At 38.3% G+C, this 24,901-nt stretch overlaps 1 protein-coding gene across 15 annotated transcripts in view; it reads left to right on the top strand.

Annotated features, from left to right (window-relative positions):
• The first annotated feature begins 1,628 nt into the window (after positions 1-1,628).
• The window catches only part of ERBIN (erbb2 interacting protein), a 123,828-nt gene continuing 100,555 nt past the window's right edge, over positions 1,629-24,901 (top strand). For all 15 annotated transcript variants that reach the window (XM_081518359.1, XM_081518362.1, XM_081518365.1 and 12 more), the window contains exon 1: positions 1,629-2,537. The gene's annotated coding sequence lies outside the window, so the exon portion shown is untranslated. The remainder of the gene's footprint in view (positions 2,538-24,901) is intronic.

A 24,901-nucleotide genomic window follows, 5' to 3' on the forward strand; every position in this document is an offset into this window, starting at 1 on the left:
TTTTGAAAGTGGGGTAGGAGATCTTTCTTGTGATGATTAAAATTAGTTTATATAATATGTTAACTTTTATACAATGGCCAAAATGGATACCTAGCTTGGGATTACTAGTATACTCGGCTGCCGTTTCTTTTCCTAACTTCCAGTTTAATGCTCTTACCTTCAGTTCAGCACTGAATAAACCTGAACACTTTGGCACTATCTGTGAACCTTCAACTTCTGCTCTTAGGCTAAGGCCCTAGGTCTGTTAATTCTTGCAGTCCTGAAGTAGTTAATAGCTCCCCACCCTCATAGCACGTCTTGACTGTCTCCGGAGTTATTTCAAGTGTTTGTCACTAGCGTACAACTCACTTTGGTAAATAATTCTTTGATGGACTTTATCAACTCCTTCCTTTGGATCCAAGCCAAAATCATCTGTAGGGCATACAGCTCTTTATTCAAACTTGGTTATAAATAATTATCTCTGGAACACAGAAGGAAGAACTGAGGCAATGACTTCAGGGACACAGAGTTAGACTAATTACCATCCTTGTACGCTGTTAAATACAGCAGAGACTGGGGGCGGGGAATGGTTTGTTTCGTATCGCGTTCTTTCTCGGGGTAAAACAAGGCCGTCTTGTCTGTTAACATATGTAAGGCAGTAACTGCAAAAACTGTGCAATGTTATGGTTGAGGCGTTTTATGCCATATGTGTTGATAGAATGCCTAAGCAGCTCTCTCCGCAATAAACGCAAACGCTGCCAGGCTGAATCACTAGGGCCAGCGAAATTCAACGACTGCACCACCGAAACCTCCAGGGTTGGAAGCCTACGTCGCGTATCGGAGTGTATCCAATGTTTCCTCTAACAAAGGCATTATCTTGAGGCAATTTCGCGGGCCATTTCCCCCCTCCCAGGGCCAGCTTTGTCTCCCCGCTGGTGTGAGGCTGAGACTCGGAGGAGCTGCGTTGCTGAGCGAGCAAGCTCGGAGCAAGGGCCGGCGTGGGAAGCTTCTCCGAGCTGCCGCTGTGGTTTCCTGCAAGCCGAGCGTGCCATTAGAGGAAGTTGGAGTGCTGCAGTTGAAAGAGATACCTGCAGCCTTGAAATCGGGGTTGGACTTGAACCGATCACTGTCGTACAAAGAAACTCAATCCGGCCGGGGTGGCGGAGGCCTGGAGCCTCTCGGTCTCCCAGTCTGGGCACCAGGCAAGCCGGGGTCCACTTCATCGGAGTCCCCCAACTTGGGGAGCCGGGGAGCGGCAGGCAGGCCTCTGCGGCCTGGGCTGCAGCGGGCCTCACCAGCGAACCCCCGGCCGCCCCCGACCCCGCCCCCCGGTCCCCGGCCCCGCCCCCTGGTCCCCGGCCCGCCGCCCCCCGCCGCCGACGTCGGCCCGCGCCGCCCCCGCGCGCGGTGACTGGCTCGCGCCGGCCTCCAGCCCGGCTGTTGGCGGTTGGGGCGAAGCCCGCGGGAGGCCGCCCCGCCCCCGCCGCGGAGCCGCCGCCGCGCGCAGCTCTTCCCCCCACGCCGCCGGGGCGGTGGCGCTGTTGCCGCCGCGGCCTGTGAGGCAGTGACTCCCCTGCGCCCCAGCCCCCTTCCTCCTCCTTTCTCTCCGCTCCCTCCCTCCCCTCCCCGCCCCTCGCAGTCTCTCGCTCGAGTGAAGGTGGCGCGGCGGCGCGGGACGCAGCCTCGGCCCCTGCCGCGGCCCCGCGAGCTCTTGAGACGAAGCCGCCGCCTGCCCTCAGCCTTTGCGCTTCCCGGGGGAGCCACCGCCGCCTCGGAAGAAGAACGAGGAGGGGCGCGAGGGGACGGCGGCGGGAAAACGGGAGGAGGAGGAGAAGAGGGATCGAGGGCGAGGAGGGAAGGCGGGGAGGGACGGACGGAAGGACGGACAGCCCGACGGACGGCCCGGGGAGGGGGCCGCCATCGAGCCAGCCCGGCCCCTCGGCTCCGGCTCGGGGCGGCCGCGGCGGCGGCGGCGCAGGCGAAGGGCGCGGCAGGCTCTATCGAGACAATAACCCTGCCGCCCGGCTCCGGGGGCGGCGGCGAGGAGGAGGTGGCGGCCTAGCGCGACCGCGGCTCTCCCAGCGCCCCGGCGACGTCTTCGCCCCCGCCGGCCGGGTTCGGCCGCCGTCGGGTATCGGGGCGCGCGGGTCGCCCGGAGTCCCAGGCTCGGGGCGGACGCCCCCTCCCCTCCCCCTCCCCGGCGCGCGTGGAGCTGGTTTTCCGGGTTCCCCTGGACCGAGCTGGATCCTGCTGTTCGCCAAGGCAGGAAGTGAGTTTCTCACGGTAATTCCGGGCGGTGTCACGAGTGAAAAGTTTTTTTTTCGGCGGAGATCCTAGTTGGGGCTGGGAAACTCCTGCAAAACTCGAGACCGGGAAACCAGCCCGCGCGTCCCAGCCCCCACCAAAGCCACCTACTCTTCCTACTGCGGGAGGCCACTCCACATCCGCTCTCACCGGAGAGAGAAATTCGGCTGGATCCAAAGTGACTAATGAAGGGAAGGAAATCATGTCAGGCGAAGCCTTGAAAAAGCTGCCTTGAGACACTGCCCGACCGAAAGGTAAATTTCACGAGAAGTGTCTACGAGCCACAAAGCTCCCGGGCCAGAAAAGAGAGGAAACTTTCGTGTTTTTCAGTTTTTTCTCAAGTTCCCCTAAATTCTCCTTTTCTGATGTCGAACGGGATGGTGTTTTAGGTGCTGAATAGTAAGATGTTACTCCCTCTTTGGTTATTTTAGAGAGGTTGTAAGAATGAGGTGGGACGAAAAGTTTTAAGCAATCCGAAGAAAGAGTGCCTTTGTTCGGCACAGGGTCCAGAAGTCTTAGATTCCTGGAACATATACACTATGTATATTTCTGATTCATTAAGTTGCTGAACCTGGCAACTTTTGTTTTGGAAGAAAGTTAGGTCACTGCGGGGAGCGATTTGTTGCTGCTGAGATGGCTGCCACATTTGTTCATACTGTTACCGATTACTTGGCCTTTGCGTTTAATTTTATCTGTATAGATTTGTTTTTAGTAGCAGTCTTTATGGATATATTTCATTGGGTTTTATAAAACAGAAACCTTTGCCATTCTTAGTCGTTTTTCTAGGTGGGTAATAAATAGATTTCTTCAATAACTTGTTCCTTTCAGACATTTAGAACTTGATTATACTTGTTTGGTTAATTAATTGAAAACAACTGTCGGCTAGATTTTTCTTGTTACTGACAGTAGAAGGAAAAAGGAGGGAGTTTAAGTATTATCGATAAAGAGTGTTATAATTAAAAACACACGTAAACACCTGTGAAGTAGTTTGGTTTGTTGGGATTTAGGTGCAGTTCAGAACAGGACACAGGAAGGAAAGTAAAACGCTTACAACAATTTTCATGGGCATCACAGTGATTGTGATAAACATCTGTGCTTCTGGTATAGTACAGTATTTACATTTTTGTGTTGGCCGCCTAAGAGGTGATGAGTATCTACGGTGGGGGCAGGGGTTATTGAAGCTTGGGAGACATTCCACCAGTCAGTCATAAATATAAACACTCCTGAACCAATCGGTAGTCTTCATAGATCAAACCAGTTTTGGTCGCAGCAAACACAAACCGGTTTCTTCAGTGGTGTTTTAATGTGTGTCTTTTTAAGGTTGTTTTTTTCCCTTTGTACTTTTGTGGTAAAGGGATGTGAAAGATTATACTATGCTTTTGAATAAATATTAAATAAGTATGGTATTTAGTTGGTAGGTATATCTTAAATATCAATGGATGTTTAATTGCCCATGCTACCTCAAGAAAGAATAGTTGGCTTTCTTTAGTTCAAAGGAGAGAAAAGTTAGGTCGTAAAGGATTGGATCAAATTATTTCACAAATACATTTCAAAATGGAAATCTTTCACCTCTGTTTTGAATTTTTTCCCTAAAGCTTAATCTCTAGAGCTCCTTCAAAGTTTTTTTTAAATTGTTGCTAAGATTTGTGAACCATCAGGTAATTCCTGTTAAGTCAAAGGAACTTTATCAAGGAATTTAAAGTACCTAACTGATCTACTTTATGATTTTGGAACGTATCATTAGGCAACGAAAGAGGTTATTCTTGGGCATCTGAAAGAGGGGAACAAAATAAATGGCATTGAACTTGAGTCTCCTTATATGGTTTATACTTGGCTTCAGAGCAGCAAAACCTTAATAGAGCAAGTCCTTTATAGAGAGCTATCACTTTGCAAAAATGTTTCTCTACATTAGTAAATTTTACTTATAAAAAGTATTATAGCCCTGGAAGATACCTACTTAAATCCCTGTTTTTAGATATAGTTCTTGATTTTTCTTTTTCCCTTAGGGGAGCAATGGTATGTTTAAACGCAGACTTAGTTTGGTATTGAATTAATGTAAATGAATTTTAAGTTTTAAAGTATTTTCAAACCGTATTTTTCAAAATCTTGTTTAAAAGGTGGCAGTGGCTTAAAAAGATTTTTAAAAAGATGATAATTAAAATATTTTAAAATGGCTTCAAAATTTGGGTATTCTTAATATTCTGAGAGGTTTCTTGGATTAAATTGGCAAATCTAGAGTACTTCCAAGGTGTCTGTACAAAATGCACACTGAATGGCACTGTTGATTGAAGGTACTTAAGAGTTTTCCATGGTGATAAACTTAATCTTTCAGCTAATTGATTCAAATATTATAAAGTCTGCCTGCTGTTTGAGAACAGACTTACAGATTTTTCATGTCTAAAAAGCTTACAGAGGTTAAGATATAGAAAGCAAATTTTTTATTGCATGTTTTTTCTTAATAAAGTGGTAGCTATAGTTAGAGATATTTCATATGTATTGTTGGTGAATCTCTAAAATTCAGCTATTTTAGTGATTGGTATTGAGCTCTTGGTAGAAACAATACCTTACTATAAGAAACACAGGACAATTTCAGAAAATTAGGTGCATATTTGGGCATTTATTTTAAATAATTGCTTATAGATGACACAGTTTAGAGTTTAAGTTGTTTTTGGTTTAGAAATAGTTATGGCAGTGTTATAAAGTATTTGGGCTAATGCAGATTTTAGTAATGTTGGATAGGAAGGTAATTTTTTCTTTTGTAATTGTTACTTATCTAGATTCTCTTTAAGCAGACTTTGTTGCTTGCATTTTTATTTTGACTCTCTTACCCTTGCTCATCCATTTCTCTATCACATGTTGTGTTTTTTTGGGGGGGGGGCGGAATACCTGTGTTATAAATTCCTAAAGATGCCTTTCTCTTTTCTTTTCCTGATAACATATATTGTACCCATGTTTAGTTCTTCATAAGAGATTATTCAGTTTCTGAATGCACACTATTTACCATGAAAAATTATGTGTATGAATTATGCTCTCTAATACCTACTTTGGAATTGTCTAAGGAAATAAGCTTAGAATTTCTGCTTTCCACTTTTTCTGTGATTTTACTCGCTACTATTTTTTATTTCTTTGCGCCTGTAATCACTGGAACGGTAGTGCATCCATTTTTTTTCAGATTTAACTTTTAACTTTTTCTGTCTTGTTTCCTAATTGTAAGGGAGAAATCTAGCTTTACTCAGCATTCTTCTCTAATTCCTTTATCTTCCTATTTTTCTAGTCAGCTTCATTTACTTCCCCTATTCTCTCCATATTCAGCTTCTGTTTTTTAATTATATTTTGCTCTTCTCCCATTTCTGAACTTTACCAGTTTATGCTTACCACTTCAAACATTGTTTCAAAGATGAGTAGAAGACATTTATTTGGTCAGTTCCATTGAACTCTCAACATCCCTTTTCATTCCCACTCAGTTTACATGCCAATATTTAACCTAATACTCATCAGTATATTTTGTTTTAATTTTACTCTGTTTCCTCATTTCTTTTTTCTCTTGAATATCCCTAAAATTACCTCTGTTAAGATAATATCATGTTATTATGTATTCTTATGTTAATTAACCCCCTTTACCTTCTTGCTTTATTATGAACTTTTGGCCTGTTACAGCACTAAAACTTATACTACTGTATCTCCCGTCTCTATTTGTTCCTTTCCTTCTTCTCAGATTAGATGTCTTATTTGTCAGTATCTAAATTTTTGAAATTGCCTTCTTTTATCTTTTTATGAAATAGCATGAAATTCTATCACTTATTTTATTCTTCTCACTTCAAATTTTTCCAGCTACCATTGGATGAAGGCCATTCCAGGCTCTATAATTGACAGTGTATGAGACAATAGAAAAGAATATCTAAAAATTAAGTGAATGAAAGAAGATTCTACTTACCTGGAGATTATTTACCTATAGAATGTAGTATAAAAATCTGAAAATAATAAAGATATTTAAGTGATCAAAATAGATGTAATAAAATCTGGGGGCTTCATTCATAGGGGCATCCTTATTCACAGCATATTTGTTTTTGATTATACTGAGCTGTTTCCTGCCTTTCATGTACTAGAAGAGGTGAGAAAGCACATTGACAACATCATGAAGCTAGGGGCTGTGATACAATGAGAATAGAAAAGGGGAAAAAAGACTAACTTAGAAAACAGTGTAGTCTCACATTGCAAGGAATATAGCCCATGTTTTGTAATAACTAAATGGAAAGTAACCTTTAAAAATTGTATAAAAATAAAAACTTTAAAGAATAGTCTCAGTTTGCTTTAGGGAAAAGGGCTGTATACATTTTATTTGTCATTAGGAGGATTCACTCAATTATAGCATAGTAAAATTACAAGTAATACTAATTATCCCTAAAGCAGCTGTTTTCCAACTTTTTGTTCTTAGGATCCTTTTACTCTTAAAATTTACTGAGAACCCCTCAGAGCTTTAGTTTACATGGGTTATATATATTTTATTTCCTGTATTACAGAGTTTTACAAATTAATTAAATAAACCATTGTGTGTTAGTGTAACACTTTTATTTATTTATTTTTTTTAGTGTAACACTTTTAACAAAAATATAACTGTTTCCCAAAACAAATTTTTAGCAAAGAGTGGCATTATTGTATGTATTTGCAAGGCTGTTGTGTCTGGTTGAATAGAAAACAATTTGATTCTCGTATCTGCTTCAGCGTTCAATCTTGCAGTATATTGTTTTGGTTGAAGTATATGAAGAAAATCCAGTATCATACAGACATACGGTTGGAAAAGGGAGAGATATCTTAGCCAAAACTTGGCAAGTGGTAGTTTTTTAAAGGAGACCTGCAGTGTTGAATCTGAAATCATATCAGTGAATTTCTGTTTCTTATTTCCTGAAAGTCCATGGTGTAGCTTGGACTTGGAATGAATCTTTGACTTGTTTACGATTTTGTAGCACCATGTATTGTTTGTTTGGGAAATACTGGTTCGTTGAGTTTTTTCCCAAAAGCTGACACATTTCATTTTGCAGTAACAAAACCAAAAAAGTTGTTAATGTCACCAGTGATCTCATTAATATGAAGCTATCAAGCTCAGGGTGGCAGATATAAGTTTTCCACAATTCTAGATTTTCACTTGGAAGCTCAAATACTAATCATTGGTAACAAAATACTGTCAGTGTTTTCCCCTTGAAGTTACAGGCTTACTTGGTTTATTTTTGAGAAAATGTCTGCCAAATTCCTAAATCTGTATAACCATAGTTTCTCATTCTCTCTTTAAGGTCAAAATGTTGTTCCATTAAAAAAAAAAAAAAAAGGCTAATTTACTTTATAACTCTAAGTCCTCTCCTCAAGATTGCCAATTCTCCACAGAATATGAAGAAGACATATATTGAAGAGTTGAGATTTATAAAATTATTATTTTTTTGTAGGGGAAATTCTGTGGCAGTCCTGTGGTTAGGACTCCATGCTTTTACTGCCAAGGGTCCAAATTTGATCCATGCCGCATGGTCAAATTTTAAAAAAAGTTATTTTTCACTGCTTCATTAAAAATATCCTTAAGTGTTTGAAAAGAAATCTGTGAGTATATAATGCTTCTATAGTCTAGCTTAATATCGCTGCCTTTGTGCTAAGATACTAGAGATTTTACCTACCATTGCTGTCAATATAGTGGGAAAGCGTAAATGATGTTTTAATATTAGGATGAAATAGTTTAGACCTTGAAAACTCCTTGAAAGTGTCTCAGGACTTCCCTGGCCCATTGCTCACACTTTGAGAACTTAGGTGGATGTTGGGATTGTGGAGCTCTTGTTGTTTGCTTTGATTTTTTTTTTTTTTCCTCCACTCTGGGAGAATCCTCTGGCTTGTTTGTTTAGCTCATTAATTTGGTCTTCAGTTCTTTTTAATTATTTCATTACTCTTGGGAAAGAAAAGTAGAGTTTCTAAGAACTCTTGCTTTTTTTTTTATAGGAATTGATTTTTATTTTTTAGTGTTATTTTTGATCTACATGTATTTGAATCTCTTGCTATGTATATATATTGTGTGTGTGTGTGTGCGCGCGCGCGCACGCTCAATTGTGTCCATCTTTTTGTGACCCCATGGACTATAGCCTGCAAGGCTCCTCTGTCCTTGGAATTTTCCAGGCAAGAGTACTAGAGTGGGTTGCCATTTCCTCCACCAGGGGATCTTCCTGACCTAGGGATCGAACCCATGTCTCCTGTGTCATCTGCATAGGCAGGCAGATTCTTTACCACTGTCCACCTGGAAAGTCAAGATATATATTACTTTTACATTATCTCCTTTTTGCTCTATTAAAAATATAGGAAGTTTGTTCTTACCGTGCTTGGAATTTATATCATGCTTTTGGTTTTTCCTCAGATGTTAGATTTTTCAAAGTTTTATATTACGGTCCAGACTATACCGTGTTGGTCATTTAAGTGTATTTCCCCAGGCCAAGTGAGTCCCTGTTCTTCTGTCTTTGGTCTGTTTAGCCAATGTGTTTCTTCTTAGGGTAGCTTGTCCTCTTACATGTATTTCCTGTCCCTCGGGAGATAATATTCCCCTATTTTCACAGTTAAACTGTCCAAGTGTCATATCTCCCACAGTATAGAGAGAGTTCCATGGCTGGAGGCCTTAGCCGTGCAGCTGTTCTACTATGGTTTTATTACCTGGCTCACTGCCCAGGACACACTTCTCCCAATTCTTCTTGCTAAGAAAACTTACCCTTTTTGGAGATCCCACTTTATGCTTGTTTTGTGTATCTGGCTCTTCAAATGTGTTTGTTGTCTACCCTACCCCCTCCACCAGTCCCACGTCCCAATCCACTTTTGTACAAATTACTTTCTGTTCTTATCTGAAGATGTACCGCTCCTAGGTTTTTTAATACCACTATAGATTTTTTTAGGCTTTTTAAAAATTTTAAACATAATCTTTGTTAATCAAAATAGGAATAATTGCAATCAACACACTTTTGCTAATGAGAAATAAGTTTGTTTATTGCTGTAGCGTAAAAATCCATGCTTTGGGAATTGGCAGACTCTTGGAAAGCATTTTCTTTTTTTTTCCCTCCAAACTTGAAACTTTTTATTTTATATTGGAGTACAGCTGATTACAGTACTACTGTACTGTATTGGAGTACAGTAGTTTCAGGTGAACGAGGAAGGGACTCAGCCATACGTGTACACGTTTCCATTCTCCCTCAAACCACCCTCCTACCCAGGGATTTTTTTTTGTAATTTTTTTCATATTTTAAAATTTGGAACAATGACAGATACACAGAAAAGTTGGAAGCATACTGAAAATAATTTTTTTGTTCCTGTCAACCTGATGCATCATGACTTCTAAATACTTTAATGTTTATTTCCTACAAATAAGGGCATTCTCCTACATAATAACATCATAACTATCAAAATTAGGAAGTTAATAATCCATTACTAACGTCTCAATTTGACAAGTCACTCTAATGTCGTTTAGATTAAAAGTATCCAGTTTAGAATCATACATTACATATAGTTATATTCTTTAGTCTTCTTTAATCCGTAACAATTTAAATTAATCTTTACTTTTAGGGGATTTGATACTTTAAAGATTATAGATCTATTTTTTAAACTAAACCTTAATTTGCATTTTTTCCTGACATTTTAATTAGATTTTGATTAGAGTTTCATGGCAGGATTATCATGGAAGTGATTTTCGATTCTTGTGTCTTATTAGGTGGCAAGCAATTTCAGTTGTCCCATTACTGATAGGAATTGGTTATGTAATTAAGATTGTAACTGCTAGATGTCTCCTATGTCAAGGTACTCCTTCCTCATTTGTAATTACTAAGTATTTTGGGACTGAGTATTGAAACTATGTAAATATTTTGTTCCTCATCAGATTTTTTATTTATTTATTTACATCTATCTTTATGATTACCTGTTATATTCACTGATTTATAATCCATTATCATTTATTGTGATGCTCAAATTGTTGTTGATTTTGCTAGTGAGAACCCCTTCCAGCTGGTTTATTTTTTTTTTGACTTACTTTTACTTTCTTCCTTCTTTGAGCACTTTTTTGTATCTAGCACAATATGCTGTTCCAGACTTACCTTCAAACCTGCTGCTTCAGTTATTTTTAGTGGAAAGTGGTCCTTAGAAGCCAAAATCAGGGCACTTCTGGTACTTGGTGCTCTTGGGGTGTTACTGCTCCTGGCCTTCTTAGTACACAGAACTAGGGAATATTTTTATGTGCGCAGACATACACATTCATATCTATATTTCTGTAAATACAGAATGATTTCACAATGATACTGCCAATTCTAGTCTAGCACCAAAGAGTTCACTCTAGTGTTTTCCCTTTCCATATTTGTAACCTTTCTCTGCTAGTGAGAACTAGTTTTGTTTCTGTACTTTTTTTTTTTTTTTTTGGTGAGGGAGATGAGTTAAGCATTTGATAAGACAGACATTTTTAGCTACAAGTCTCTGTAGTTCGTTAATTTTTGAAGTATTTATAAAGGGATAAAATTCTGAAATGTAGCACATTGTAAAATACACTTGGGTGAAATATTTCATTCCATAGTAATTCCAGGTTACTGTATGAAAGGGGAATGGAATGAATCAGTACTTTTATAGTGTAGATTGGATAGGTTACTTGATAATGTTGGGGCTTGAATTTAGTATAAATGCAATGATTTTGCTGCAACTGTGCTTTCCCATATGAAAGTTTTATTTTTACATAATTCCAAAGTTTGGAATTACCTTACCTTACCTTCTTGATAATTGTGTCCTTGGAATTTCAATCTGTAGACCAGTAGACCAATTCTAGAATCCTGTGGGGTGGGGTGAGATAAAGTTGTGTCATTTGTATTAGGGCTAACACAAGAAACCTGTAATCTCAAAATGAATCTCCTTACCTAGTCTAGAATGAGTTAGTTTGACTTGCCCCATCTTTGAAGATTATGGGAGTGATTTTAGAGGCATGTTGGGATATCTTTTTGTGCCTAGATTTACTCTCAGTCTTCTAGGAAAAGATAAGGATCCTGGCAGCAACAGATGGATTCTTTGGGTGCCCTGTTAATCTCTGAAGACTTCAAAAGATTTAGTTGATTGTCCTGGGGCTAACTGCAGAATATTACCGTGTGTATAGTAGATGCAGTTCGACCTATCAGAGATACCTGATAGCAACATAATGACCTGTCTGCTCTTTCTTTTGAAAACTGTTCCTAAACCAGAAACTGTGGGAGTCTATCTTCTTTATCTCTTTGAACTTGATTACTGAAATGAGTACCATTTCTATCAGTTCTGTCTTTTAGGTATGTGTAGAGTGAAATACTTCAGGGTAGGGCTTCCCTAGTGGCTCAGACGGTAAAGAATCTACCTGCAATGCAGGAGACCCAGGTTTGATCCCTGTGTCGGGAAGATCCCCTGGGGGAGGAAGTGGCAGCCCATTCCAGTATTCATGCCGGGAAAATTCCATGGAGGACCCTAGTGGACTAGGCCGTGAGGTCTCAGAGTCGGACACAACTGAGCAATTAACACTTTCAGGCTTGGAGGGCTGGTCAAGGTACAAGCAGTGAGAGACTTTTGTTAGGCAAAGCACTAAAACAGTTACCTTAATTTTTTAATTGTTTATAAAATACAGAAATTTATAATATAGAAGGTGAAAATTCCCTATACTTCCATCTCCCAGAGATTCTCAGTGTGTTGTGTCTTCTTAAGACTTTTATATGTATTCTAACATGTAAATGTGCATATATGTACATGTCTTAAGTATCTTTAGATAAAAATGGAAGATGAAATATTTCAGTTTAAGAGGTTATAGTAGGTATGTATGTATATATGTTAATTAGCATTAACATTTGTAGGTTGTTACACATGTCGATGAAAAATTAATCAGTAGGTCTAAGAATTGGAAAATTTTATTCAAGCCAAATTTAAGGATTATAACCCAGAAAGAGCACCTCAGAAACCTCTGAGAACTGTCCCGCCCATCAGAAGTCAACACATGTTTTATGTAAGGTTTTTTGAGACAGAGGGCTCTACATTAGTTTACATAATCCAGATTTAAGCACCATCGTGATGGGTCTTGTGACCCTTTATAAGATCAAGAAGGAATATTATGCTTTGAGTTGTCCTGTTGTTGTTGGGAGAATGTTTTTTTTTTGGCTACACTGGGTCTTCATTGCTGTGCAAGGGCTTTCTCCGACTGTGGCGAGTGGAGGCTGCTGTCTGGTTGCAGTGCATAGGCTTCTCGTGGTGGTGGCTTGTCTGGTTGCCAGGCACAGCCTCTCGGGCTTGCAGGCTTCAGTAGTTGCAGCCCATGGGTTTAGTTGCCCCGTGGCATGTGGAATCTTCCTGGACCAGGAATCAAACCAGTGTCCTCCTGCATTGGCAGGCTGATTCTTAACCGCTGGACGTCCAGGAGAATGTTGTTCTTTATGGTTGAGTAGGTATGCCTGTTGATAGGGGAGGTTTGGTCAATGCAAAATGAGGGTACACAATGCTAGAGGAGACTAAAAGATAGAGAAAATTTCTATGTTTAAATTTTTCTTGGCATAAATAAGAATTTCATATTCATGACAGTGCTGTACAGAATATAGGTTTATTCTTATACTCTTTTTAAAAATAATTATTTATTTATTTTTGGCTGTGCTGGGTCTTCATCATTGCACAGGCTTTTCACTAGTTGAGGCAAGCAGGGGCTACTCTCCAGTTGAGGTGCACGGGCTTCTCATTGTGGTGGCTTTCCTTGTTGTGGAGTACAGGCTTCAGGAGTTGCAGTCCGTGGGCTCAGTATTCACCGCTCATGGCCTTCAGACACCGGCTCAGTAGTCATGGTGCATGGGCTTAGTTGTTCCGCAGCATGTGGGATCTTCTCAGATCCGGGATCAAACCCATGTCTCCTGCATTGGCAGGTAGATTCTTTACCCCTGAGCCCTCAGAGAAACCCCCTATTCTTTTACTCCTTGTATGTAAATTTTTACACTGTTACATAGATTTTTTTTTTTGGTGGATAAATACCAAAAGTGCATTTGCTGTATGTGTAGTTGAAATTGATTGATAGATTCTCTCTGAAGAGTTTGTATACATTTATACTTCACCAGTAGTATATGAGAGTACCTCACTATAAGCATTCTTGAACAAATTGGATATTAGCTGTCCTAAAATACTTGTAAAAATCTGAGACAGGCAGTGTAGTATGGCTTATATATAATTTAGGCTTTGGAGTCAGATTGCTGCTAACTGATTGTGACTTTGCCAAGTTAAATGTAAAAATTATTTTAGAAATACTACATATTTGTATGCCTTTTGTGTTCTACATGAATTTAGTTGTTTTGTTGCTTATATACTTTGGTTGTGCTGTTTGCTATATAGAAGTTTAAGTTTTAGTGTAGTCAAGTTTGTCAGTTTTTATGGTTTTTGGATTTAATGGTATTCTAGGAAGGATTAATGCCAGGATTATAAAAATAATAACTTGTTTTCTTACTTTGGCTTAAGGAGTGAAGTAATTATCTAGATTGATTCTCTGCACATTTCTAACCAGATGTAACACCATTTTTTGAATAAATCATCGTTTTACTTCTAAAAACTCTATCTTTATCAATAGTAAATTTCCAAATACACTTAATCTATATCGAGGTTTTCTTTTTCATTTACTTATTTTTTAATATTATGCTATCATGATTCTCCCCTCCCCCATTATAATATTCTTAATATCTGGAAGTGTCAGTTTATTACTCTACTTTTGAAAAAATTTTCCAGGTGAACTTGAATCATTAAGTTCTAAAAAATATTTCTTGTGTGTATGTAGATTGAGAATGCTTGAATTTATAGATTAGTTTAAGAAGTAATTGATACCATTAGAGTAGCATAGCTCTTTCTAGGAAAGTAAATTTTGCATTTATTTAACACTTTATGCTCTTTAGTGGATTTTATGATTTTCTTCTTGTTATATCCAGTGGTTTGTTTTTTTTTTTTTTAGTATGTGTATTTCTTGTTACGGTGAGGAATTACATTGGTTTTTGTTGTTGTTGTTAAGCTTATTTCCAAAAAAATTAATAGAGGGGAAGGTGAGAGTGGCTGTTGCTGTGAATGGGGCTATTTCTTTAATTGTATTCTTATCTGGATACTTAAATAGAAGGAGATTGATTTCTCATGTTTATTACCTACTGCATTCTACTGAAGACTTTAAAAAATCACTAATAGATTTTTAGATTGTATGCTTGGATCGTCTAGGTATATAATTATAAATGAACCAGTAATAGCACTTTAAAAAAAATTGAATAATAAATGATTAAATTGTATATTCTCATATTTCATAATTTAATATGGATACTCACAAGTATTTAATAACCTATCTTTTTAACTGTAAAATTCTTCCTTCGTTTTCTTTCATTGTTGAGATCATCCTCCAAGATTAGGATAGCAGTCTGATTAATCTTCAAAAGGGGGATTTTTATTATTGCCCAGGAGTTTCCATTTAATCATACTACACTTTCTTCCTCTAGCATTGTCTGACTGAGGGAATGGGAAAGGGAACGAGAAAACTTGCTAAACTCTTGAAGTTGATTTAAGTAGAAGTTGGTTCCTTCTATCACTGTTCTGCCCTTTAACTGCCTGTTGACGGTGACTTCAGTGGTATGAGAATGGCTTCTTGAATATTGTTTTTCCTTGACTGCTTTTTGATTTATTTCTGAGAAAAATACTACTACTTATAAACATTTTCCTTGAACTCTTAGTATGCTACTGTGATGCACAGTAGTAATTATGTGTATCTTTTAATGATAGTTGTTTTGGTCCTTTATTTGATTATAATACGAAACTTCAGCTTTGTAGTTTACACAAATAGTAAATGTTTCCCAAGAGATCTTTGCCACTGCTTACTACACCCTAGGGCAGCAGCCCCCAACCTTTTTGGCACCAGGGACCAGTTTTGTGGAACACAATTTTTCTATAGACTGGCAGGCAGGGCAGGGTGGTTTCAAGGTGATTCAAGGCATTACATTTATTGTGCACTTCATTTCTGTTACTGTTATGTTGTGATATATAATGAAATTATTATACAAGTCACCATAAGGCAGAGTCAGTGGGATCCCTGAGGTTGTTTTCCTGCAACTAGACGGTCCCATCTGGGGGTGATGGGAGACAGTGACACAAAAGTGTGTCCAGTTTTTGTCCAGTCTACTCTGTAATCTGGCTTTGGTGGCTGTCACTGCAGAAAACCCTGCTTCACAAAGATAGAATGTTGAAAGTGGAAGCAGGCTTTTCTGTACTTTTGTGGCAATCTAAGGATATTCTGCCTTGACTTTAATCCAGAATGGATGGAGATTTGAAGTCGTCTCATACTTTTAAGGCCACTGTTACTTGCGGTCTCAAGCTGTTGATCCTTTTCTAGCTTGGACAAAGTCAGTTCACCTGGCTCATTCACAAATGGGTTGTGGATCCATTCTTTTCCAGTATCGGGGTTGTTTGTGGTTGAGAAGTAATGCTCAGACTCTTTTGAAAGCTGACATAGGTGATAACACAGCTTGGGAGAAAGAAGGCCCAGGCTCAATCTCTTTCAAAATCTCTACTAATGTTTGAAATGTGAAAAATCCCAATATCCACTCATCACCCCATAATTCCAGTTTGGCTTTGAGTACAGCCACTTTATCTGCCGACTTGAACACAGTTGTTTTCCCCTGAAGTGACAGATTGAGCTCATTGAGCAGGTTGAAAATGTCACACAGGCCAGTTTTGTGACCCATTTTGTGTCACTGAAATGTGCTGCAGTGGTGACCGTTTTTCTAAAAGAAATCTCTGGAGTGGCTCTCATAATTTAGAAACTCTGGCTAGTGATCCACCTTTAGAAAGCCATCTCACTTCTGTGTATAAGAGAAGATGTGTGTGCCCTGCATCCATGTCCTCTCAGAGCTGCATGGACAGACGTGAGTTAAGGGCATATACTTTAAAGTGGTTGACAATTTTAATCACATCTTGCAAAATGTTAAGTTCAGGTGACATTTTTTGGCTAGCCAGCATTTCTCTATGGATGACACAGTGCGTAGACTCTCATTCTGAAGCTACGTCTTTGACCTAAGTAGTGCAACCAGAAAACCGTCTAGTCGTGGCAGCTGGTTAGTCCATGCATATCCCGACACAGAATGACCTATTCAGTTTTCCTGATATCTAATCATTCAAAGACTTGACTTAACTGCACAGTTCTGCAACTGTGGTGTTGGTTGGCAACAAAAGTGCATATAACATATCCTCATGCACATCCTCCTGAAAATATAGCTCACAGAAACAAGTGTTGTTGCCTTGTCAACATTGGTAGACTTGTCAGCCTGGATTGTGTACCACAGTTACTCATTAATCCTCTCTAACAATTGTGCCTCAGTATCCCCTGCTATTTCATCAGTTCATCTAGTTATGGTGCTAGCCAAAAGAGGAATGCATGCCACCTTTTGAATTGCAGACTCTCCTAAAAAGTTCTCTTTGCTAATAGTAAAGGCTTCTTTGCATTAATCAGGCAGTTAGGTTCTAAGAGTGATGCTCAGTGTAGACGCAGCTGATGAAGTGCTAGACTTCCGTAATTGCTGCTGTTCATCATGTTCACGTTTCTTTATTTTGAGAAGTTCTTTGTATTCACATTTTTTACTTTTGAAAAACTCCAAAGGCTTGTCTTTTAATGCAGAGTGCCTGGTCTCCATGTGGCGAAGCAGTTTTGAAGGTTTCATGGCTTACGTTGGATAGCTGGTCACCACGTATTAGTCAAAGGAGCTTGGAGAATGTGAATCACCTGTTGCAGTGAACCCACAATTAAGTAGGACTCTTGGTATTTTCTTTTAAATCCAGCTTTCTTTTTGTTGGCAGTCTTAGAGTCTTTTGCTGTCTCATCATTGGATCTTTCCTTCTTTTCAAAGAAGCTTTGTTTGAGTTTTGCTCATTTTGGCTAGAGTTAGCTTGTGGGCTTACAAAAACTGTGACTGAGATTAAGTATGCAGTGCAGGAGAGAGGCATGGACAGAAATGGTAAATAATTGGCGGGCCATGCATGGACTAAAGTAAGTGTTGAATTCTGACTTAAAGCCTGCCACCAGATGTAGCTGTGTAATCGAAGTACGTCAACTCACTTGCCACTGTAAAGTCTGCCACCAGATGCAGCTCAGTTGTGACTTGCCATTCATGGATAAAATTTTGATAGGTGTCTGCAAGCAATTGATTTATTATGGTCTCTGTGCAGTCAAACCTCTCTGCCGATGATAATCCATATTTGCAGTCGCTCCCCAGAGTGACTCACCTCCACCTCAACTCCACCTCAGATCATCAGGTATTGGATCCTCAAAAGGAGCGTGCAACATAGACCCCTTGAATGCATAGTTCACAGTAGGGTTTGTGGTCCTATGAGAAGCTAATGCTGCCACTGATCTGATAGGAGGCAGAGCTCAGGTGATAATTCGAGTGATGGGGAGCAGCTGTAAATACAGATGAAGTTTTGCTCACTCCTGCTGCTCACCTCCTGTTGTGTGGCCTGATTTCTTAAAGGGCCGCCACCGACCAGTAATGCCCAGGGGTTGGGGACCCCTGCCGTTGGGTTGATTTTTGTTAGTTTTCATGTATCAATGACCTTGATCTAATCCTTTCTTAAAATATGTGTCTAATAGGTAATTTGATGTAAATAAAAGATGTCCCCAGAATGGTGATATTTTCCTCAGATTCAGTGGATTTTATCACTGAAAGTCGCTTAGAAACAGTCTAATCTAGGTAATCATTCTTTTATCTTTAACAGAAGAGGAAACTTTTGGTCCAAAGCAGGGGATGAAATCCTAGAGGTCATGTAGTTTATTACTGACGTAGTGAGATTCAAAAAATAAATCTAGGGAAATCCCTGGCGGTCCAGTGGTGCTTTCACTGTTGTGGGCTCAGGTTCAGCCCTTGGTTAGGAAACTAAGATCCCACAGACCACTTGCCACCAAAAAAAAAAAAAAAAAGAATCCAAGTTCCCTGACTCGGTGGCTTTCCTTTATATCAGAATTTTCCTAGATACGTTCTGAAGTAGTCTCTGTAGAAGAGCACTATTTTTAAAAAATTTGCCAAATGTTTATTTTTGCCTTCTTTCAGTTCTCATCTTCCCTGTCGCTCCCCCAGCTTTACTGAGATGTAATTAACATGTAAACTTTTTGATTTGATACACATATATTGCAATATGACTACCATCTTGGAGTTAACTAACACCTCTATCACCTCATGTGATTACCTTTTCCTTTCTGTGTATTTAAGACCCACTCTCAGCAATTTTCAAGTATATAGTACTTGTCAATTATAATCAATCACAGTGCTGTGCATTAGATTCCCCCAAACTAAATCCTTCCTTCCTACTCACTAACCCCACCCCTTCCTGAGAGATCCTGCTTTCAATTCTTCTGGGTATATACCCAGAAACAGAATTGTTGGAACATATAATAATTTCATTTTTAGTTTTTTGATGAACTGCCATATTTTCCACAGTTGGCTGTACTATTTTACATTTCCGCCAACAGAGTCCAAGTGGTCTAATGAGAGGTTTAATTTCAGTACATCCTTGTCAGCACTTACTTTCTCTTTTGTTTTGTTTTTTGGATAGTAGCCATCCTAATGTGTGTGAAGATGGTATCTCATCGTTTTGATTTACATTTCCTTAATGACAGCAATATTGAACATACTTCCAAGTGCTTATTTATATTTTCTTTGGAGAAATGTCTTGGTCCATTTTTGAATCATGTTGTTCTGTTGTTGAACTTTAGGAGTGCTCTGTATTCTGGATGTTAATCCCTTATCCAGATACATGGTTTGCAGATACTTTGTCTCATTTTGTGGGTTGCCTTTTTTTCTGTTGATAGTGGCTTGAGACATAAACATTTTTTAATTTTTATGAAATCCAGTTGTCTGATTTTTCCTTTATTGCCTCTGCTTTTGGTGTCATGGCCAGTAACTCATTGCCAAATCCAGTGTTGGGAAGTTTTTGCCCCATTTTTTCTTCCAAGAGTGTAGTTTGGATTTGTAACTTTTAAAAAGGGCTTAGCTTAAATAATATGGACTGTTTCGTATTGTTTTCTATTTATTTTTGGATATTTTGGTTTGCTTAACTAAATTTTTTCTTTTTAAAATCAAAGTAAAAATGCTAGCATTCTTCTTTCTTCCCCTAGTTTATAGATACTGCTTTTCAGGGTTCTCTTTGAATTAAGCCTTTTATTTTGAAATAATTGTAAATTCACTTGCAGTTTTACAAAATAATATAGTGAGATTTTCCCCTTGAGGCATATCTTCAAGAATTATACTACGGTATCACAACTAGGATTTTGAAATTGATAGGATACAAAATAGATCCATTGTCACAGGAATCCCTGTTGTTGCCGCCCTTTTATTATTACTATGACTTCCTCCTCCCATACTGCTCCCTCCATTTTTGTCTTTTCAAAACTGTGTAAGTGGAATCATATGTAACTTTTGGGATTGGCTGATTACCTAATTCCCTGGAGAATTCATCAGACTTGTTGCTTATTGCAGTAACTCGTTGATTTTTATTGCTGAGTGGTATTCCACAGTATGGATGCACTATTGTTGATCAGTTGTTTAGTCTTGTACGATTCTTTGTGACCCCATGAACTGTAGCATGCCAGGCTTCCTTGTCCTTCACTATCTCCCAGAGTTTGTTCAAGCTCATGTCCATTGAGTCAGTGATGCCGTCCAAACATCTCATCTTGTGTCATCCGTTTCTCCTCCTGTCCTCAGTCTTTCTCAGCATCAGTGTCTTTTCCAGTGAGTGGGTTCTTCGCATCAGGTGGCCAAAGTATTGAAGCTTCAGCATCAGTCCATCCAATTCAGGGTTGATTTCCTTGCAGTCCAAGGGACTCTCAAGAGTCTTCTCCAGCACCACAGTTTCAAAGCACTACCAGTTTGTTTAACCATTTCACGTTGAAAGACATCTAGGTTGTTTCCAGTTTTGGGCTATTATGAATAAAGTTGCTATGAGTATTCGTATATGGTTTTTTCTGTGAAGATAAGTTCTCATTTTTCTGGGATAAATGTCAAAGAGTGTAATTAATGTGTTGTTTTAATTTTATAAGAGACTGTCAGCGTGTTTTCCAGAGTGACCATACTGGTTTGCGTTATTCTCACCAGCAGTGTATGAGAGATCCAGTTTTTTCCACTTTTTTATTTAATCAATATTTGATGTTGTTACTATTTCTTCCTTTCTTACTATTTTTATCTTAGCCATTCTTTTTTGGTGCATAGTGGTATCTCATCATATCTTACTTTTAGCCTAATAGAAAATGATGTTGAATATCTTCCATGTGATTATTCATCATCTGTGTCTTTCTTCAGTGCAGTGTCTATGTTTTTTGTCCACTTTCTAATTGGGTTTGTTTTTTACTGTTGAATTTTGAGAGTTCTTTATAATTCTAGAACTGATACTTTCTTAATATGTGGGTTGCCAATACTTTTCCCCCCATTCTATAGCTTGTCTTTTCATTTTTTTTTTAACCAAGTCTTTTGTAGAGCAGAAGGTTTTAGTTTCATGAGATCCAATTTATCACTCTTTATGGTTTGTGCTTAATACACTTTGCCTATCCCTATAGTCTGAAAATTTTGTCATGTGTTTTTCTGAAAGTTTTATTATTTTACATTTAAATCTGTAATCCATTTTGACTCACTTTTTTTTTTATAAGGTATGAGATTTAGGTCAAGGATAGTTTTTTTGGCCTCTGGGTGTCTAATTGCTCTAGCACCATCTCTTGAAAAGGTTGTATTCTTCCTCTCTTGAATTGCTTGGGAATATATGTGTGTGACATAAGGAGAGGTACAAAATAGAAAATAAAAATCATATGCAGTTTCACTGCAAAGATAATTACTACTAATATTTTTATGTGTGTGTTTCTAGTCTTTTCTTAAGCCTGTGTATATGTACATAAGATTATATACTTTCCATTTAAAAAAAATTGTTCCTAACTTTGCTCTCTTTTAATTATGAGTAGTTTTCCATTTCTGCATAAAAAGACACCATTTTAATGATTTTGTAATTTTCTTTGATGCATCTCTGGTGTAGTGTATCATTGATTGGATTTTATAGTGTTTCCATCCGTTATTTTCATAGCATAGTATTTAAGACATAATAGATTCTCAGCATATACTTGATAAATTAATTTAGCCCTACTCATCATACCTTAAAAAGACAAAAGAAAGTTCCACTTTTTAAGTTACTATCTTCTGCCATGCATTGGATTATAAACTAGTATTGAGCGCTTTCTTTAGAATAGAGTATTTATTCTTTGAATTATGTACAAGGTGAAAAAGTTTCCAGTGTATCAGTTTATGGAGTACAGTTTTTGTCTGCACTATACTGTTTGTCCTATAGAGTCTGCTCACCATGTAGGAGCAAGGATTTGAGGTGGATTTTTGGTGGATAATATAAAATCTAGATTATATTTTCTTCTAGCTTTAGATATTAGATATAACTACACACAGGAAGGCAATGGCAACCCACTCCAGTACTCTTGCCTGGAAAATCCCATGGACGGAGGAGCCTGGTGGGCTGCAGTCCATGGGGTCGCTAAGAGTCGGACATGACTGAGTGACTTCACTTTCACTTTTCACTTTCATGCACTGGAGAAGGCAACGGCAACCCACTCCAGTATTCTTCCCGGAGAATCCTGTCTATGGGGTCGCACAGAGTCGGACACGACTGAAGCGACTTAGCAGCAGCAGCAGCAACACAAATGAGCATCTACTTTGTGCTAAGAATAAGAACTGTTCTAAGCTCAGGAGAGGACAAAGAACAAATATTTGAGGTCCTACTTTTCTAGTCTATAAGTAGCCCTACCTTTGATCTGGTAAACAAGTGAGCTGAGGCACATGGGCATTCTTTTGCCTGGATTGTTTATGTCATTCAGCTTTTGTACTTAACGCCATTAGTTTTCTTTGTGACTTTCTAGCATTTTGTAGATCTGTTTGGGGATCTTTTCAAATGATAATTCAAGGGCAGCCTTAACGTTTTTTTCTTTTATTTTTTCACCATATGATATAATTATATATTAAGATGCCTGTCTGTTTAGTTTAACCTTTCTTTTCTTTTTCTTTTTTCTACTGTTTCTTCTTAAAAATAAGATTTGAAGTGACTTTTAATAGGATGTGAATACTAGTTAATAGAAATAAAAAATCAGATACAAAGGAGTGAGGAAATATATAACTTTAAGGTAATTTAGCTGTGATAGAACATCAGATTTAGCTAAGCTTCCTGGGAGCCAAGGTTCTCATTATCCTAAATAGAGAAATATTGGATTGGCAAAAAAACTCTTTCGGTGTTTTATGTACAAATGAAAGATACATTGTTCATTTTCATCAGGAACTTTATTGAACAATATATTCAGGGTTTTGTTCTACTACATTCTGCCATTTTTCAGGCAACTTTATAATTCATCTTCCCAAAACTTTTTATCATTTTAAGCAAAGAACTCTTCCAAGTGTCAAATTTTAGTCTTCTGGGAATTGAAATTTATTCCATTAAGAGAATTTTGTAAAGACCAAAATAAATGCATATCTGAAGGTGCAATGTCTGGTGAATATGGCGGATCAATCAGAACTTCCCAGCCAAGGTGTAACAGTTTTTGCCTGGTTGTCAAATCAAAGGTCTTACAGTATCCTGATGGAATATTATGTGTGTTCTGTTGGCTAATCCTGGACGCTTTCATCACATACAGCCTTCAGTTGATCTAATTGAAAACAGTACTTGTTGGAATTAATTGTTTGGTTTTCTAGAAGGAACTCATAATAAAGGACTCCCTTCCAGTCCCACCATGCATCATCTTCTTTGAATGAAAACTGGCCTTTGGTGTGGTTGTTGGTGGTTCATTTCACTTGCCCCATGATCCTTTGGGGTCCATGTTATTGTGCCCACTTTTCATCATCCGTCACAATTTTTTTTAAAAAAATGGAGTTTTCATTACGTTTCACTAGAGAATCGCATGTGGAAACACAATCAAGAAGGTCTTTTTCACTTAACTTACATGGAACCCAACCATCAAAGTGAGTAACATAATCAAGCTGGTGCAAATGATTTTCAGTGCTTGCTTGACATGGATGTTTTGAGTGTGTTGGCTATCTCCCTGCATGGTATAACGTTGATTGTTCTCAGTTAATCTCTCAGTTTGATCACTATCAACTTCAACTGGCCTACCCAACCATGGAGAATTGTCTAGCGAGAAATCTCCAGCAAGAAGCTTGGCAAACCACTTTTGACATGTATGGTCAGTAACAGCACCTTCTCCATACATTTCACAAAAGTTTTTTTTTCATTTCAGTTGTGTTTTTACCTTTCTTGAAATAATAAAGCATAATATGCTAAAGTGTTGCTTTTTCCCCTTCCATCTTCAAAATTAAAATGTCTATACAAAAATTCACCAATTTGATAAGTTTTTAAAGAAATGTACACTGCTCTGACAGCTGTCACAATACAGTCTTAACAGAGTTGTTTTGAATGAAGTTAAAGACAACTAAGCACTACTAGAGCCATCTTATGGAAAAAACCAAAGGCAGCTTTTGGCCAGCCTGTCACAACCCAGTACATCACAAATTATCCAAAGGATTGGAAGATTTTCCTTGCATTAAATTCTAAATGATTTCTAAAATGTGAATTCTCTTATGTAAGAGCTATTGAGCAATGAATGTATTGTTGACAGTAATTTAATAGCACATATTCTATAGCTCTCAGACTCTTTTTTAATATATATATTTTAATAAAAATGGGATGATATACCAAAAAATCTTGGTAAAGATGGATCATATATGAGGGTGGGCTAATATGCTTCAAAATTTTATACATGCATATATACACAGGCACACAAAGCATATACATACATACATATATATATATATACACACACACACATACATATATTTTTCCTACTCTTACTTGATAAGGTCAAAATATACATAGGTGCAGACAGTATTTCTTATACTCCTGTTAGCCATCATTATTCTAATTTGTAGTTTTGCTAGTTGAGTAGCAGACAATTTCAGGATTTTTCTAATGAAAGAATGGCATATCAGAATTCTATATTCTTATTAATGCTCTAGAAATCATTGAGAAAGTGGTATGTTTATTGTCAGATTAAGAAAGTTGATAAGCATTTATATCTAACTGGCCAGCATTCCTTCTTTACAAGGGGTACTTGTAGTTTACTTGTAGTAAAGCTCGTAGTTTCCTCAGGAGGCAGGTTTAGAGCTGTTATTGGCATCTAATGCAGGTGCTTTACTGAAACCACTAAAATACCAAACAATATGGTAAAAATGATTTTGACCAACGGATTTTCAAGATTCTTGAGTATAACCAATCACATGTCCACTGTAAAAAAAAAAAACAACCTTATAGTCTCAGGGAATGCCAGATTTGGGGCAGCATGGTATCTTGTTTGTTTGAGTTTTCTTTAAAAAGACAAATTTTTCAGGTAGTTGAAAGAGGTGACTTAGAGTCAAGTGGCATTACTATGATGGCTTTATTGACTACACCAAAGCCTTTGACTGTGTGGATCACAACAAAGTGTGGAACATTCTTAAAGAGATAGAACCACCTGACCTGCCTCCTGAGAAATCTGTATGCAGGTCAAGAAGCA

The sequence above is a fragment of the Giraffa tippelskirchi genome, chromosome 8, assembly GCF_054371585.1.
Source record: "Giraffa tippelskirchi isolate mGirTip1 chromosome 8, T2T-mGirTip1v1.2.pri, whole genome shotgun sequence".
Lineage (NCBI taxonomy): Eukaryota > Metazoa > Chordata > Mammalia > Artiodactyla > Giraffidae > Giraffa > Giraffa tippelskirchi.